Source organism: Dromiciops gliroides, chromosome 1 (genome assembly GCF_019393635.1).
Source record: "Dromiciops gliroides isolate mDroGli1 chromosome 1, mDroGli1.pri, whole genome shotgun sequence".
NCBI lineage: Eukaryota > Metazoa > Chordata > Mammalia > Microbiotheria > Microbiotheriidae > Dromiciops > Dromiciops gliroides.
In genome coordinates, this window is record NC_057861.1 from 455352175 (window position 1) to 455370689 (window position 18515).

Consider the following 18515-nt stretch of genomic DNA (forward strand, 5'->3'; position numbering starts at 1 on the left):
TGTGTTTCTTGTAAACAACACATTGTAGGATTCTACTTTTTAAATCCACTGTATATCTTTTTTATAGGATAGTTAATCCCATTCACATTCTCATTTATGATTTCTAACTGTGTACTTTTCTCCATCCCATTTTTCCCCTTGTTTATATTTTTCTATTTCTTTTTGCCCTGTCCCTTCTCATCAGTGTTTTGTTTATGACCACCACCTCCCTAAATCTTCCCTCCCTTATTTCAGCCCTACCATCCTTTTCTTTCCCCTTTTCTTTCCTACTAAGGCCTTCCCTTCTATCAGGCCCCACCCTTTGCTTTTCCTTTTCTCCTTTTACTTCCCTATAGGGTTAGATAAATTTCTGTACCCAACTAAGTGTGTATCTTATTCCCTCTTTGAGCCAAATCTGATGAGAGTAAAATTGAAATAAAGCTGACCTCTCCCTTCTTTTCCTCTGTTATAATAATTCTTTTGTGCCTCTTCATGTGATGTGATTTACCATATTCTGCCTCCCCTTTCCTTGTCTTCCAGTATAATCTTTTTTTCACCCCTTAGGTTTTTTTATATCATCACATCAAAATCAACATATGCCCATACACTGTCTATGTATACTCCTTCTACCTGGCCTAATACAGATACAATTCTTAAAAGTTACAAGTATCTTCTTCCCATGGAGGGCTATAAACATTTTAACCTTATTGAATAACATGTTTTGTTATTTTTTTTCCCATTGTCCTCTGGAATATCATATTCCAACCCCTCTGATTCCAAGCCCTCTGATCCTTTAATGTTGAATCTGCCAGGTCCTGTGTAATTCTTTTTTTCTTTTTGGTGAGGCAATTGGGGTTAAGTGATTTGCCCAGGGTCACACAGCTAGTAAGTGTCAAGTGTCTGAGGCTGAATTTGAACTCAGGTCCCCCTGAATCCAGGGCTGGTGCTCTATCCACTGAGCCACCTAGCTGCCCCGGTTCTGTGTAATTCTGATTGTGATTCCTTGATATTTAAATTGTGTCATTCTGGCTGCTTATAGTATTTTCTCCATCTTATAATTCTGGAATTTGGCTACAATTCCTTGGAGTTTTCCTTTTGGGGTCACTTTCAGGTGGTGATTGGTGAATTTTTTCAATTATTCTTTTTTTTTTTTCCCTGTGGTTCTAAGACATTGGGGAAGTTCTACTTGATAATGACCTGAAATATGCTGTACAGCACTGCTCCGCCCCCCTTTTTTATCATGGTCCCTAGGTAGTCCAATAATTCTTAAATTGTACCTCCTGGATCTATTTTTCAGGTGTGTTGTTTTTCTGAGAACATATTTTATGTTGTTTTTTTTTCCCCTATGTTTACATTCTTTTGATTCCACTTTACTACTTCTTGATGTCTCATTGAGTCATTAGCTTCCATCTGCCCAGTTCTCATTCTTAAGGAATTATTTTCCCCAGGCAGCTTTTGCACCTCCTTTTCCATTTGGCCAATTGTATTTTTTGAGACATCATTTTCCTTAGTCAATTTTGGTCTTTCTTTTTTGAAGCTATTGACTTTATTTTGCATAATTCTCATTTCTTTTCCCAATTTTTCTTCTACCTCTCTGATTTATAAGCTCCTTTTTTGAGCTCTTCCAAGAGGGCTTTTTGGTCTCAAGACCAATCCATCTTACCCTTTGAAGCTTCATGTGTAGGCATTTTGACATTGTCCTCTTCTGAGTTTGTGTTTTGGTTTTCCCTGTTGGCATAGTAGCTTTCTCTGGTGATGGTTCTTTTCTTTTTCTTACTCATATTTTATCTTATTCCATGCCTTTTAAAGTTGGGCTTTGCTTCTGACACACAGGGAAAACTGACCCAAGCTTCTTGTCCTGCAGGCCAGGGGTCTGATCACTGGCTTTCTACTCTGAAGCTTCAGGGGCTTGAAGCTTGCTCAACACATGGGAGTGACCAGGCCTAGTTGTACCTCTTGTGTAGGTGATACTCCAGCTGGCAGATTGCCTTCTGCATTGAAGCTGAGTGCTTCACAACTGGCATGCTGTGCCACTAGCTTACTGAGCCAGGACTGAGGGGCCTCAGCTACTGATCTGTGCTACGGATAAGAGCATCCCTCTGGCTTACCCACACATGCTCTGTGTGGGACTTTTTACCCAAGTGAGACAGACCTTTACTTCTAGGCTATCTTCTAGGTTATTTTAAGCTGGAAGATTGTTTCACTACATCCATTTGTAGATTCTGTAGCTTTAGAATTTATTTACATGCTTGATTCGATGTTGTTTCTGAGGGAAATTTGGGAGAGCTCAGGCAACTTCCTCACTTCTTTCTGCCATTTTGGGTCCACCCTATTTTATTTTTTTAAATAAAATCTAGGGTAAAATATAAAATCATTTGCTTGGCAATTAAAATTCATATCCTATACTTTTTCACTGGATTTCCCAAGCACTTATGTTGAGCTCACTTTCTCTCTAATTTCTCCCTTTTTGTAATGATGGGGAAAGGGGAGAACAAAGTGAGGGAATACTAAAAGTGAATAATATGGAGTGAAACAAAGTTGACAATCATAGTTGTGAATATGAATTGGATGAATTCAACCAAAAAATTAAGGAGACCACCAGAATGGATTAGATAGAAGAATTTAACAGTATGTTGTTAAAAAGGAACACATTTGGGGCAGCTAGATGGTGCAGTGGATAGAGCACTGGCCCTGGAGTCAGGAAGACCTGAGTTCAAATCTGGCCTCAGACACTTAACACTTACTGGCTGTGTGACCCTGGGCAAGTCACTTAACCCCAATTGCCTCACCAAAAAAAAAAAAAAAAAAGGAACACATTTGAAACATGAGTCACAAATTAACAGAAGGAACTAGAGGAAAATCCGTAATGTTTCAACTAAAGGAAACAAGGAGGACGTAATAATAATGATTTCATTCAAGGCAGCAGCAACAACAATAATAAAAGAAATATAAAAAGATGAACAAAATAAATACATTATTCTAAAAGTCACCATAGACAATGAATTAATGTAATTGATTAAAATGTTTAAACCAAATGCATCTAAATACATAACAGAAAAGCTAAATGTGTTTCAGGGAGAAAGAGACAACAAAACTATAATTTTAGGAGGCTTTAATATATCACTTTCAGACTTAGAGAAATTCAACAAAAATAAACAATAAAGAAGTTAAAGGACCTTTACAAAAAAAAGTGACCATGTGTTATGGCATAAAATTTAAAGATATTCCAAGCAACAGACATTGTAAACATATACATTACTGACACAATGAAATAAAAATGCAAAAAAGTGTTAGTGAAGAACAAGAGGAACAATTAATTTGACATTAAACAAACAAAATCAAAGAATAAATCATAGAAACAATGGATCATTTTATTAACATCAACAATAAGACAACATACCAAAAATTTTGCAATAAGAGCAGCACTTAGGGATTTATATCTCTAAATGCTTTAATAAACAAAAAGGATAAGTACTAGAACAATTTTTTTGGAAATGCAACTTAAAAACAATAACAATTACCAGACCACTAAGTTAAAATTTTCTATTGAAATGATGAAATATAAATTATTAAAGTCAAATTAGAGCTTAAAACATTAAGAATAACAATATCTTTTAATTGATAAAACCAAAAACTGCTTTTGAATAAGTAAATCATTAATTTGTTCTTTTAAGTAGCTATAATAATTAGAGACTAATAAAATAAGAATTTTGTCATCAAAGCCTTTTTAAATGATTCAAAATCAGAAAAGTAAAATTGCTTTTATTGATCAAATTGACATTAAGGAAGATGCAATACTATCTGTTTTTCTACTTTACTCTAAGTACCATGAGACCTTTCCTTATGACTTGCAGTTAAAACCTATGTGTTTTGTCTTCCCCATTCGAATTTGAGCTCCTTGAAAGCAGAGGGTTTCTCCACTTTCCTTATTTATTTTCCCAGCTCTTAGCACAATACTTTACATATAGCAAAAATTTAATGAATTATTAGTTAATTAATTAATGAAGGCACCATTTGTAGCCTCAGGTTTTTTGTATGTTTGTATCAAAGAGGTAGAAATAAAGTAGGTGCCTATTGATTAAGAAATGCCTAAGTATATTATGAATTCAGATCACAAACAAAACATTACTATGTCATTAGAAACAACAAACACCATAAATATAGAAAAGAATGGGAAACTTTATATTAAATGCCATAAAGTGAAGCTAGAAGAACTAGAAAAATATCCTTCAGTTACTGTTCAGTCATTCAGTGGTGTCTGACTCATTGTAACCCCATGGAAAACATCATTCCAGACCTTTCTATCATTTACTATCTCTCAACGTCTGTCCAAGTTCATGTTCATTGTTTTCATGCTACTATCTATTCATCTCATCTTCTGCTATCCCTTTTTCCTTTTGCCTTCAGTCTTTCTCAGCATTAAGGTCTTCTCCAATGAGTCACATTTTCTCATTATGTTCCCATGATTTTAAAGTTTCAGCTTCTGTATTTGACCTTCCAGTATATAGCTTGAATTTATTTCTTTAAGTATTGACTATTTTGATATCATTGAAGCCAAGAGATTCACAAAAGTCTTCTCCGGCATCACAATTTGAAAGTGTCAATTTTGTGTTGATTTGACTTTCTTTATAGTCCATTTCTCACACCTGTACATTGCTACTAGAAAAACCATCACTTTTACTATACAGATATTTGTTGGCCAGGTGATGTCTCTTCTTTTTAGTATGCTGTCCAGATTTGACATAGTTTTCCTTCCAAGGAGCAAGTGTCTTTTAATTTCATGGCTGCAGTTACCATCTGCAGTGATCTTTGAGCCCAAGAATATAAAATCTAACAGTTCTTCCACTTCTTCTCCATTTATTTGTCAGAAAGTGATGGGAATAGTTGCCAAGGTCTTAGAATTTGTTTGTTTGTTTGTTGTTCATGTTAAGCTTCAAGCCAGCTTTTACCCTTTCCTTTTTCACCCTGATCAAGAAGCTTCTTAATTCCTTTTCAATTTCTGCCATCAGAGTGATATTGTCTACATATATGAGATTGTTGATATTTCTCCCAGAAACCTTAATTCCAAACTTTGATTCATTCATTTTGGCATTTTACATATTGTACTCTGCATATAAGTTACATAAATAAGGTGACAACAAACAAAGAAGCAAATAAATAGAAATGTAGAAATATAGACAGATAGATAAGTAAATAAACAAATAAAAAATGAATAGGTAGATAATTAAATACATGAATGAAAAAATAAGGTGACAATGTGTCATACTCTGTTTCTTCTTTTCTTTTTTGATATTCAAATTTTCTTTATTTAGGATACTACTCCTACAGCTATTCTTTCCTTGGCATAGCCTTGGGGAAATTTTATTTAGAACATTATTTTTCCAATTACATATAAAAACAATTTTTAACATCAATTTTTAGAACTTTGTGTTCCAAATTCTCTTCCTCCCTCTCTTGCCACCCCCCTTTTCTCTTTGAGCTTTTATCCATGCTTCTTTCATTATATTTATTTACTTACAATCTAGGCTTTTATTGAATTTTTCTCCTGAACTATAGGTCTTTCTGAGTTTTTCTTATATTCCTAGTAATCCACCTCCCATATCTGCCCTCCCTCTTTGACTCTTCTCACTTCTGCATCATCACTGCTGCATCATTACCACAACTTCTCCCCCTCATTCCAAGATTGGTATATGTGTGATATCCAGTATCCTTGAATGGAGGATTTGGGGGTTGCTTGACTTGGAGTAAAGTCTGCCCCAACTGGGTTTTCCCTCAGCAGACAACATGCTTCTTCATCTAGTCTCTATTCTCAGTTTCACATTGTTCACATCTTTCATACTACATCCTACACTTTTCTTTCATTTTTTAAAAAGTTTTTTCACTTTTTTTCAATTTTCTACAGAGAATTAATATCTGGTACTCCTTGCCAGGGAGTTCAAGTCAATTCTGCCATGAAAGAAGTGCAAGAAACGTTTAAAGTTAGATTTTGATTCACAATTCTGTGAGATTGTTTTACATATTATATTCAGAGCATAGATTGAGTCAGGGGATATAAACACTGTAAGAATTCTAAATGTTTCTATTCTCTTCTATTATTTCATGAGGTTTATTTTTAATATTGTGAAGAATTTTTGTCTTTTTATCCTACAGATTCAATTCTAATTACTCCATCTCTTCAAATAATTCCTTTTTTTTCTGAATTTTTAAAGGTTTTGAGGGTTTGAAATCAACAACCCGACCACCTTGCTATTCATGTGATCCTGCAGCCACATTTTTAAGAGAATAAATTTCAAAACATTAGGTGTGATCCACCTAATACTGTCCATAGTCCAAAATACTACAAGTGAAGTCAGATAATGAGGGACTAGAAATTCTTATGAATGAGATTTATGAAGACACAAAGCAATAAATACTCTTTCCATCCTGGATTTCTGGGACTCTGCAATGACAAGTACCAGATAGTAGAAAGGAAGATAGGGAAGTAAGATCGGGGTCACTAAAAATCACAAAGTTTTTAGATCATTTATAAATATCAACTTTTAATAGTTGCTATCTTATTAGGTAATTGCACATTAATCAGTGAGGAGAACTAACAGCAATCAATACTGAGATTCTCATTATAAATCAAATCACAAGGTATAAGAAGTCAAAAACATGGCTCATAGGTACTCTTCAGAGGGTATACCTTAGGAGGCAATAGAAGTTTTTTTTTTTTTTTTTAACCAGTGTCTTAGTGGTTTAAATGATGGGCCTGATGAAAATAAAAGTGAAAAAGTATGTTTACTTAATGTGCAAGCATACGTTTGTTAAATGTATTGATGGTTCTGGTTCTGAGAAGTACAGTTTCTCTTTACCTGTTTTTCCCCATGGAGATATGCTAGCTGGTAGCAGTACAGCCCACATGGGGTAGGAAACCCACCAGGTCTGATGTTGTACCAATATTCTCTCAATAGATACTTTGACGTGCCCTGGGGCTATTGGGTACTATGCCTTTCACTATGTTTTAAACAAAGAAACCATTGAGCTCTAGCTGTCTGCATGGCAGAGCCTACTGTCTAGAAATATTCAGTACTTAGAAATACAGAAATTCACATGGCTTGAATTTGTTGATTTACGACAGCCTGGGATTTTCTTTTGAAATTTTCTGTCTGTATCATAGACCCTCCAGAAACCCAGGTAATGGGACAAGCCTGACCATAGCCTACTAGAGAGGACAATAAAAATTTTTGCCAAAGTTGATTTTATACATATGTAGCCAAAGGAAACAAAAATCATCACTTTATGGGGCATTTCATCGCCAGTTTCCTTGTAGTGCTAATAAACAAGCAAAATCTCAAGATGAAGATAATCCTAGATTCTGTGATAATAATCTGTTGCCAGAAGAAAAGATATAGATAAATGTTACTAACAAGTGAATAAGAGACTTTAAATTTAAAGAGTATGTACTTACATGTAATACAAAGAATTAAAGTTGCATGTTACCCAAATGGCAAAGGAAAAGTGTGTAAGCAGCACAAGTAAATTAGAGCACATCATGAGAAAAGAATTGCACATAAAGGGGATTAAGTGTGTCATCAGAGAGATATATAACAAATAAAGTAACTTTGGTATAGAATATTTAGAGTAGGAAGACGACTGGAATTCTACATTCAATTCTACTAGTGACTATAGTTTTGGGCAAGTCAATTAACTTCTCTAAGCCTCCGTTTCCTCATATATTAAAGGGAGATAATAATACCCATAATATCTATTTTCACCAGGATATTGTGGAGCTCTACAAATTATATAAAGTGTCCCAAAAGTCTTAGTGCAGTTTTAAGCTAGTAAAGCTTAATTTATGTATATATGTATTATGTGCATATATATGCATGTGTGAATATCTGCATGTGTTCATTGATGTCTGCATATATGTCATATATGTATATACATATACATGTACATACACCTATATGTTTATAGAAGCATGCCCCTGACCTATATATACTGAACTCCAGCCATCCCTCTATAAGTATCTCCCTTCCCTCAACTTTCTACCTCTTGCTCACATCAAATACAGTGCTACCATTTCTGTAAAGGACAAGTCAATATATAAGCCTATAATTCCCTTCATTATCTCTGCAACTTCCTGGAACAACGGCATGACCACCACCATCCCTCTTTCATATATGTTATCTTCTCTTATTAGAACAGAAACTCCTTAAGGGAAGGGGACATTTTTTTTTCATATTTGTATCTAGTCTTTAGCATGTTGTCATGCATAATAAGTGCTTAGTAAATGCCTTTTCATTGACTGTAGAGCAAATCATATCATCCAAGCATACCAATTACATACGTTTATTGGTAGTAATAGTATTATATCATGTGGGATATCCAGAATACTCTCAACTTCTTAATGGTAAATACCATGTCTTAATTTTGTTTGCAGTTCACCTAGCTCATAAGAGAAACTTAATAAGTTCCAAAAAATAAAAGCTTATTGTTGCTCTATAAGAAAGATATTATTTCTATCCCCAACTCTAGCATTATTGAAACTATTTCTCTCTCACTAGATTGTGAGGCAGGAACTTTTCTTATGTATGTATTTCTCATAGGGAGTAGTGCAAAATGTCATATATAGTAGGGGCTTAATCATTTTTGAATGAATGAATATATAGAGGGAAAATGCAATATCATACTAAGGTCATGTCTAGCCAATAAGACTTAAGCAGATTCAGTTCTTCTGATACTTTGATTAATTTAGATGAGTTTCCATATGATATCCTCACTCACAGTTATATGGGTAGGCTATGCTAAATCAGAATGATTACTTTTTTTGTTTCCAATATCTAAATTGGCAGTGTACTAGAGATGAGGCATGAAACTTTTTCTGTATTTCCTAAACCACTGGCATGTCTGCTAATTTTTAAAATTACTACTCTATATAGTTTCTTAACATCCTCAAGCAAAGTCTATGGGGAATTCAGTAGTAAAAGATGTCACAGAAATAGAATTACTGGACTCTAGATATCAGACTGTATCTTATTGGATATTAAAAGTTATATGGAAGCAAGATAACACTAGGTTTCAAATATGGAAGATTGAATAAATTTCACTGATGTATATATGTATATATATGTACATATATATGTATATGTGTGTATATGTATATATATATATATATAATAAAATCATAAACATAAATTTTGTTCATGGGAGAGAAACAATAACCAACTATATTGGAGGAACAGACATCCAGGTGGAGATTTGCTGTTGTTTGTTCTTCATCCTCAAAGAGGACCATGACATCAAGGTGATGTCATGACTTGCACTGAATTGAGGGTGGGTTGTGCAAGGTCACAAACTTCACTCTCTCCTTCAGAACCATCTGGGTCAAGTGATGATATAGATATCAGGATGACTGGAGATGGCTTCAGATATTTAAGGCCGTTGGGGTTAAGTGACTTGCCCAGGGTCACACAGCTAGTGTCTGAGGTGAGATTTGAATTCAGGTCCTCTCATCTCCAGGGTCAGTGCTTTACCCATTGTACCACCTCACTGCTCCTGGAGATTCTCTATAATCAGTTGAAAACCTGGCTTTGGAACTGAGTAAAAAGATCAAGGATGGAGATACAGATTTGGGAGTCATTAAATTAGCAGAGATAGCTGAAAATATATGAGTGAATAGGATTAAAGGAACAAATATAGAGAAGGAAGATGACTAAATACAGAAATGTAGGGAATAGGGGGAAGATAGATTAAAAGTAAGATTAAAAAGGGGATACATATGAAGGAAGAAAACCAAGGGAAACAATCACTCTAAAACCAAAGAAGGAAAGAGTTTGAGGGTAGAGAGGAGAGGGTGGAGAAAGTTAATCATCTTAAATGTTCAAGAGAAGTCAAAGAGACTGACAAAACTATATTGGATTTGATAATTAGTTTTTCATCAGTTACCTTTGAGAAAGTCATTTGGTAGTGTGGTGAGAGCAGAAGAAAGATTGAAAGGAGTTAGAGACTAAAGGGTGAGAAAATAGAGACCTCATTTGTACAAATAAATTTTTTCAGAACTTTGAGAGTGAAGGGGAAGAGATATGGGACAGTAACAATCATATAGAAGGACTAAGGGAAGGCATATTGAATAAATGAATAAATGATTTGAAAGAATGAATGGATGCATGGATGAATGAATGATCTAATTTTCTTTATTTTTTTGAGGTTATTTCCCCCCTCTGGAATTCAAACCTTTCTCCATTTCTTTTCTCTTCCAAACCTTCTAATACCATAGCCTGATACAGATTCTTTAGTGTCTTCACCCAACCTCCCCCTTGGCAGGAGAGAGAAATATTTAAAATGTGTTGTAAAAAGATTCAGCCATTGTGGAATTTTTGTAGAGCTGTGTTTTCTTTAATCAGCGCTTTAACATTCAATGGAAATAAAAAATCTGTTTACTATGCTGGAGGAATTAAGCTCTGAAGAGATTGTTTTAGTTCTCTTTGTTTATGATGATTTGTTAGCTCTTGACTGCAGAAATAATTTTGTTGTTTACATTAATCTATGGTGGCAGTATTAACTTCACATCATACATAAATATAATTATTGATCATTACCAGCTGTAATTCCGTGTTAGAATTACAGATTTACATAATTGTGCTATTAAGTGTAAACTTGAACTTCATATTTGGGGTCACAAATAACTGGAGGCAGTAGAAACAGAAAATTCTGATTATATGTCATTCATATTTTAATATACGTGGTTGCAATTTTGATCAGTGTTAATGTAAATATTTTTTATGTACTTCACAGAAATGGGATGCTAATGGGTGGAAATTACAGCAATATTGATCTAGCTAATAAAATGTAATACATTAGCAAGAAGGAATATTTATTCTATGTTCCAAATATTACTATTCATCTTCTGCCTAAGGAACATGTGCTCTATCAGAGTTGAAACAAAATATGGTAGGATAAACATGCATCTTCACATGTACAATCATTGTTTTTCTTGCCTGCGGCTTTTCTCAGATAATGATACAAAGAGGACAATGAACTGCAAGGCATAGCCCCATGTCTATAACATGCATGATTTCTCCTCCTGATTTAATTTGTATGTGAAAAGAAACTCCGACATGATCAATCACAAGAAAGTATATCTAGAAACAAATTTTAACATGTTACATACTAGCTTCTTATTTTCTGAAGCCTCATGAAAACTAGTAAGTGTCTTGTAGGATTCCAAACACACTATTTAGCAAATTTCCAGAACCAATATATGAACCGCCACATGCAACCTCCAACAGAATCCCAATTGCCCAAGGCTGGTTTGAATTTTACACAGTCACGAATATTTTGGATTTTATCCCATTGTGAATATAAATTTGTTTTATTTTCACCCCTTCTAAATCCATTGATTCAGAAATTCCTAGAGACAGACAACATAGTAGAGATGATCTAATCATAACCCCTTCATTTTACAAATGAACCAAAACCTAGAAAAATTAAGCAACTTGGACAGTGTCATACAGCTGTTCAGTATGAGATGAGGAATATATTTCATGCTGTTTAACAAAAAACCCCTTTATTCTTTAGCTCTACAGTCATTGCCTATTTATGACAAAATTAAAATGAAAGTTGGCCAAAACAAAATTACAGGATCATTCATGTCTTCATATGGATACTAGGTTCTGAACAATTCTCTTGGAAAGAATAACTTATTGAGGGCGGCTATGTGGCACAGTGGGTAAAGCACCGGCATGGATTCAGGAGTACCTGAGTTCAAATCTGGCCTCAGACACTTGAAACTTAATAGCTGTGTGACCCTGGGCAAGTCACTTAACCCCCATTGCCCCTCAAAAAAAAAAGAATAACTTATCAAGAAATAAGTATATATGGTTATAAAAGCTGAATTTTAACAAAGAGAAATGGATAATGTGAATCTAGGATACTTTCATCATTGTTTAAAGATTTTTTTCTAGAGTGCTATGTAAATTGTGACACAAAACTCTTCAGATGGCTTGATAAGTTTCTATCCCATAACATTATACTATTAACAGGTTCTTACAATTTTTCTGATAGCATCAGGAGGAAAAAAACACAATAAAAACAAAAACATTGCCTTGCAAAAAATAAAAACAAATCACTCAATTTAGATATCTGTAATCACTATCAAGTGGAGTTCTTAGACTGTTCTACTCTTGGTAGTTGGAGTAGGTTCATTTAACAAATCTAAATATATGAATTTCATTTATTTGTGGCACTTTCCTCATCATATTTACATCAGCTCACCCTGAAAGCAACAAATACCTAATAAACATTTTTAAAAAGACATACTTATTACCTGTAATAAACAGAAATAGAAGTCATTTTTAAGGTCCTTATTTTAGGTTTAAGAAAGATCACAAGCAGAGTCACCTTAACGCTCACTATAATGGCAAATGACTGACTCTCTTCACTTTTGAGAACTCAGTCCCATACCATACAGTTCACTCAAGTTATTAAGAAATGCTTTTCTCAAATGATGAAGATTAAAACAGTTCCAACTAGGAAGATGATACCTCTATATCCTTTCTGTCTTCAACTTTTCTCCATCCACAACAAAAACATATATTTATTTTTGCTCAATCCAGTTTTCTTTTTTTTTTTTTTTAGTGAGGCAGTTGGGGTTAAGTGACTTGCCCAGGGTCACACAGCTAGTAAGTGTTATGTGTCTCAGGCCGGATTTGAACTCAGGTACTCCTGACTCCAGGGCCGATGCTCTATCCACTGCACCACCTAGCTGGCCCCAGTATTCTTTTTTAAATTTAATTTTTTTTTTGTTATAAAGTATTCCAGTTACATATAAAGGTAGTTTTCAACATTTGTTTTCATAGGCTTTTTAGTTCCAAATTTTTCAGGGGCAGCTAGGTGGTGCAGTGGATAAAGCACAGGCCCTGGATTCAGGAAGACTTGAGTTCAAATCCAGCCTCAGACACTTGACACTTACTAGCTGTGTGACCCTGGGAAAGTCACTTAACCCTCATTGTCCTGCCAAAAAACAAACAAAAAAGATTTTTCTCCCACCCTCCCTTCCCTCCCCTTTTCCCAAGACAGAAAGAAATCTGATATAGGTTATATATGTACAATCACATTAAACATACTTCTGCATTAGTTATATTGTGAAAGAAGAATCAGAACACAAGGGAATAAAACCTCAAAAAAGAAAAAAACAGTCAAAAAGTAGAAACAGTATGTTTCAATCTGCATTCAGAATTTACAGTTCTTTTTTTCTGGATATGGAGAACATTTTCTATCATGAGTTTTTGAAATTGTTTTGGATTATTGCACTGCTGAGAAGAGACAAGTCTATCATAGTTGATCACACAATGTTGCTGTTACTGTGTAAAATGTTCTCCTGGTTCTGCTCATCTCACTCAGCATCAGTTCATGTAAGTCCTTCCAGGTTTCTCTGAAATCTGCCTGCTCATTGTTTCTTACAGCACAATACTATTCCATTACGTTCATATACCACAACATGTTTAGCCATTCCCCAATTGATGGGCATTACCTAGATTTCCAATTCTTTGTCACCATGAAGAGAGCTACTATAAATATTTTTGTATATGTGGGTCCTTTTCCATCTTCTATGATCTCTTTGGGATACAGAACTACTAGTGGTATTACTTGGTCAAAGGGTATGAACTGTCCAATATCCCTTTGGGCATAGTTCCAAATTGCTCTCCAGAATGGTTGGATCAGTTCACAGCTCCACCAACAATGCATTAGTGTTCTACTTTTTCCACAGCTTCTCCAACATGTATTATTTTCCTTTTTTGTCATATTAGCCAACCTGATAGGTGTGAGGTGGTACCTTAGAGTTGTTTTAATTTGAATTTCACTAATCAATAATGATTTAGAACATTTTTTTCCATATGGCAGTAGATAGCTTTGATTTCTTCATCTGAAAACTGCCTATTCATATCCTTCGACCATTTCTCAAATAGGGAATGACTTGCATTCTTATAAATTTGATTTAGTTCCCTATATATGTTACAAATAAGGCCTGTATGAGAAATATTGGCTGTAAAAATTGTTTCCCATCTTTCTGCCTCACTTCTAATTTTGGCTGCATTGCTTCTGTTTGTACAAAACCTTTTTAATTTAATGTAATCAAAATCATCTATCTTGCTTTTCACAATATTCTCTATCTCTTGTTTGGACATAAAATATTTGGTCTCCACTGATCTGAGAGGTAAACTGCTCCTTCCTCTCCTAAGTCACCCTTTATATCTAAATCATGTACCCATTTTGACCTTATTTTGGTATATGGTATAAGGTGTTGGTCTATGCCTAGTTTCTGCCATAGTATCTTCCAGTTTTCCTAGCAGTTTTTGTCAAATACTGAGGTCCTATCCCAGAAACTGGAGTTACTATTTTTTCTAGGTCTATAAAATAATTTTAAGTAGTCTGATTGGTATGACACTGAATAAATAAATAAATTTAGGTAGAATTGTCATTTTTATTATATTAGTTCAGCCTATCCATGAGTAATTGATATTTTCCAATTATTCAGATCTGATTTTTTGTAAACAACATATTGTAGGATTATGATTTTTAATCCACTCTGCTATTTGCTTCTGTTTTATGGGAGAGTCCATTCCATTCACATTCACAGTTAAGAATACTCTTTATTTCCCTCTATCCTCTTTTCCCCTTTGTTTATACTCTTCTTTTCTTCATTCACCCTATTCCTCCTCACCTGTGTTTTGCTTCTGACCACTGCATCCCTCAATCTGCCCTCCCTTTTATCAACCACCCTTCCTTTTCTTTGCCCTTTCTTCTCATGCTTCTGCCCTTCCTTCTATAAGACCTTTTCTCCTTACCCTTTTGCTTTCCTTAAAGAGTAAGCTAAGTTTCTTTATACAAATGGGTATATATGTTATTCTTTCCCTGAACCAAGTCTGATGAGAATAACGTTGAAACAATATTCACCCCTCCCTTCTTTCCCTCTATTATAATATGTCATGTCACGTCACATCTGAAAATATACATTTTATTTTGTCCCTTGAGTTCATCAATTCTCTGTGAGAAGCTGAGTAGCAGATTTCATCAGTAATGTTTTCAGGTTTGCCTGAAATAATTGTCTTTCTTCTTATGGTGCAATAATATTCCATTATATTCATGTGCAATAATTTGTTCAACCATTCTCCAATTGATAGGAGTCCCACGTTACCCATTCAAAACTACCATTAAAAAAAAAAATATATATATATATATATATGAGTGTGTGTGTAAACACACATAAACATATACAATCATACATATATACACATACATATATATATGCATATATTTATATAGGGGAAGAATGCCTTCATTAGTTGAGCATCTGGTCAGACCATGTGGGACACTCCATCACTCTTACCCACCCTCTGCCAGTGGAGAGGGTGTCAGAATTTCTCGAACTGCTTCTTGGTTCTGGTTGACTTGGTGACCTTCAAAACATTGAACCTCAAAGTCTTGCTGAGGGGCCTACGCTCACCCACAGTCATAGTGTCTCCAATCTGGACATTTTGGAAGCCAGGAAACAGTTGGACAGACATGTTCTTGGGACATTTCTTGAATCAGTTGTATTTGAGTATGTAATGCAGGTATTCCCAGCAGATGATGATGGTCTTTTGCATCTTCATCTTGTTCACCAGACCAGGCAAGATCCTGCTTCTGATGGTGACATTAAAAGTGAAGCGTCACTTCTTATCAATGTAAGTGCCCTTGATGGCCTTGTTGGGGGATGAGGAGTCTTGAAGCCCAACCTAAAATTCTTGTAGAATCTGGGACGCTTTTCTTTGGCTGTATCCCTGAGCAGTACCTACTTCTTGTTCTGGAAGATGGTCAGCTATTTCTGGTAGGCATGTTCTTTCTGGATGTCAACCATGCAGCCTCTTTACTTGTTTCTTGCTTCTCTTCTCTTGGATGAACTGATGGAAAGAATTCCGAGAGCTGCCAGGAGTATACTTAAACACAAAGCAAGGACCATACAGGAAGTGACACAAGAACCTGGAGCCAGCAGACAATGTTCAGAATGTATGGGCAGGACTTCTGAGAAGCAGAGAAGGAACATGTGAAGTCCAGCAAGGAGGTGGAGAAGGATAGATAGATAAATAGATAAATAGATAGGCAGACATGGATACATATATACATATATACAATATACATATATGCACATACATACACATATATACACACACACATATATACATGTCCTCTTTGATCTCTGAAAGTATAGGGCTATTAATGGTATAGTTAGGTTATAGGGCATAAGGACAGTACTATTATTTTTATATATAGTTCCGTATAGATTTTCAAATTCACTGGTCTAATTCATAGCTCACACCAAGACTATATTAGTATCATTTTTAATGCCCTTCTTTTAAAACCAACTAATTTTTCTTTCAGACAACTTAGTGGATTATAAGTTGTCTCACCCTCCCCCACCCATACTTTTGTCCAAATCATTCCCCATGACTGATATTCTCCCCTCTTCCCTGCTATCCCTTTGAATCCTAACTGTATTTCTAGGGACAATTCTAATAAACTTCTATAAAATTGTCCTTAATACCTTTGCCTGGTAGTGCCCTTTCTATGATACGGACTTTCTCAGAATTTTAAAAAATATATTTAGTATGTTATTATATGCTATCTTTTTTTTTTTTTTTTGTGGGGCAAGTGGGGTTAAGTGACTTGCCCAGGGTCACACAGCTAGTAAGTCTTAAGTATCTGATGCCGGATTTGAACTCAGGTCCTCCTGAATTCAGGGCCAGTGCTCTATCCTCTGCGCCACCTAGCTGCCCGTATATGCTATCTTTTGTACTCATTTATATACATGCATTTTATCACCCACCCCCTACTATAAATTCCTTGAAGGCCAGAAGTGTTTTACTTATTTTACATTTTGCATACTATAGTGTCCTTTCATTTATGTAGATTTAAGATTTAGAAAATGCTTCCCTTATAGCAATAAAATGACATATAGGCAATAGAATTACTTCAGTTTTAAACAGAAGTAAATTAAATAAGTCTTAGAGAATTAAGGAACCTAACTCGGCCAAGACAACTAACCAAGTTTTGAACACTGATCTTTCAGCTTCTAAAGCCAGTGGATTTTTACTGTACCACACTACCACAATAAGTACCTACAAAACTCTATTTATTCAATTTATTAATTCACTAAGCTTTGTTATTGTTCCAACAAAACAGTTAGGATTCCCACAAACATTCCTACTAACTCAAAGCAGTTTTGTTTTGATACTTTAAAAGTGCTCCTTAAAACAAACAATGTTAGGGGTCAACTTGAGTTTAGAACACTAGCTAATAAGTTCTTTGAGGATGGGCCCCATATCTTCTACGTCCTTTGTAACTCTCACAGGATCCAAATGACCATTCTCCACTCAGCGGGTATCCAGGAAATGCTGTTGGATTGACTGGCCATGAAAAATCAATTTACCAGATGCATGCATCTTCAAAAGCTCTTTCAACAGCAACTGATATTATTTTAGTAAGACAGCAGGAGGAAGTAGATTGTCTTCACTAGATGATTTTAGGGGATGATGGTCTCATGAGTAAAGATCATAATGATTATATGGATATAGTTATTATTATTATATCTTATTCTAGTGGCATAATTAAATAAATGCAAATATTTGTGTATCAAAGATCTCTTCTTTAAGCTATTAATGTTTAAAACTGCACTGACTTGTGGGACACCCTCTATCACTCTATCTCTATGTATGTATGCATATATGTATCATCCATCTATTTATCATCTAATTATCTATCATCAATTCTATTTAGGTATCCATCTCTATTATATACCTACCCATCTATCTTTTATCAGACATGTGACTTTATCAGTGTAGGAGGCTTCCTGTGAAGAACTCCTTCTATCAATGCAGATTAAGACCTCTTCAACCTCTAGATTTAGAGAGTAACCTGAGTAATGAAAACTTAAATACATACTAAGTATTATACAATCATTATGTGTCAGAGACAGGACTCAAACCCAGATCTTTCTGACTAAATTCAGCTCTCTATCAACTATAAAATGCTATATCTATATATCTTTATGGTCTTTATTTCATCTATTTCTTTCTATCTATCTTTCTATCTAGCTATCTAGCTATTATCTAGCTATCTAGCTATCTAACTAGCTATCATCTAATTAACATCTTCAATATCGATGTCTGTATAATTATATTTCTATAGGCATATTCTTTGTAGATGAAAATAGGAGATATATGTTCTCTCTTTTCTAAAATCCTATATTTCAAGACTTCCCATATTAACTGAGATGGTAACTTGTGCTTCTCTAAATGGAAACAGGGGCAGGAAAGGGAACACATCTAGAGAGTTAGTGCTTATATTTTTTCTAGCCATCTATCTTTGAAGTTCTATCTTGCAGTTTCCTTTAAAGAGGGACAATTAGTTTTCCCTGAAATGTATCTTTCTTCTCTCCCCAGAAAGTTTCACTCAAGTGACTATTCATTAGCATGGTGCTCTTTGCAGCATCTCAAACTGAGTGATGTTGTCAA

The 18515-nt window shown here is 34.8% G+C and overlaps 1 pseudogene; it reads right to left on the minus strand.

The window, feature by feature from the left end:
• Positions 1 to 15377: 15377 nt before the first annotated feature.
• LOC122736945 lies at positions 15378 to 15862 on the minus strand (annotated as a pseudogene).
• Positions 15863 to 18515: the final 2653 nt, after the last annotated feature.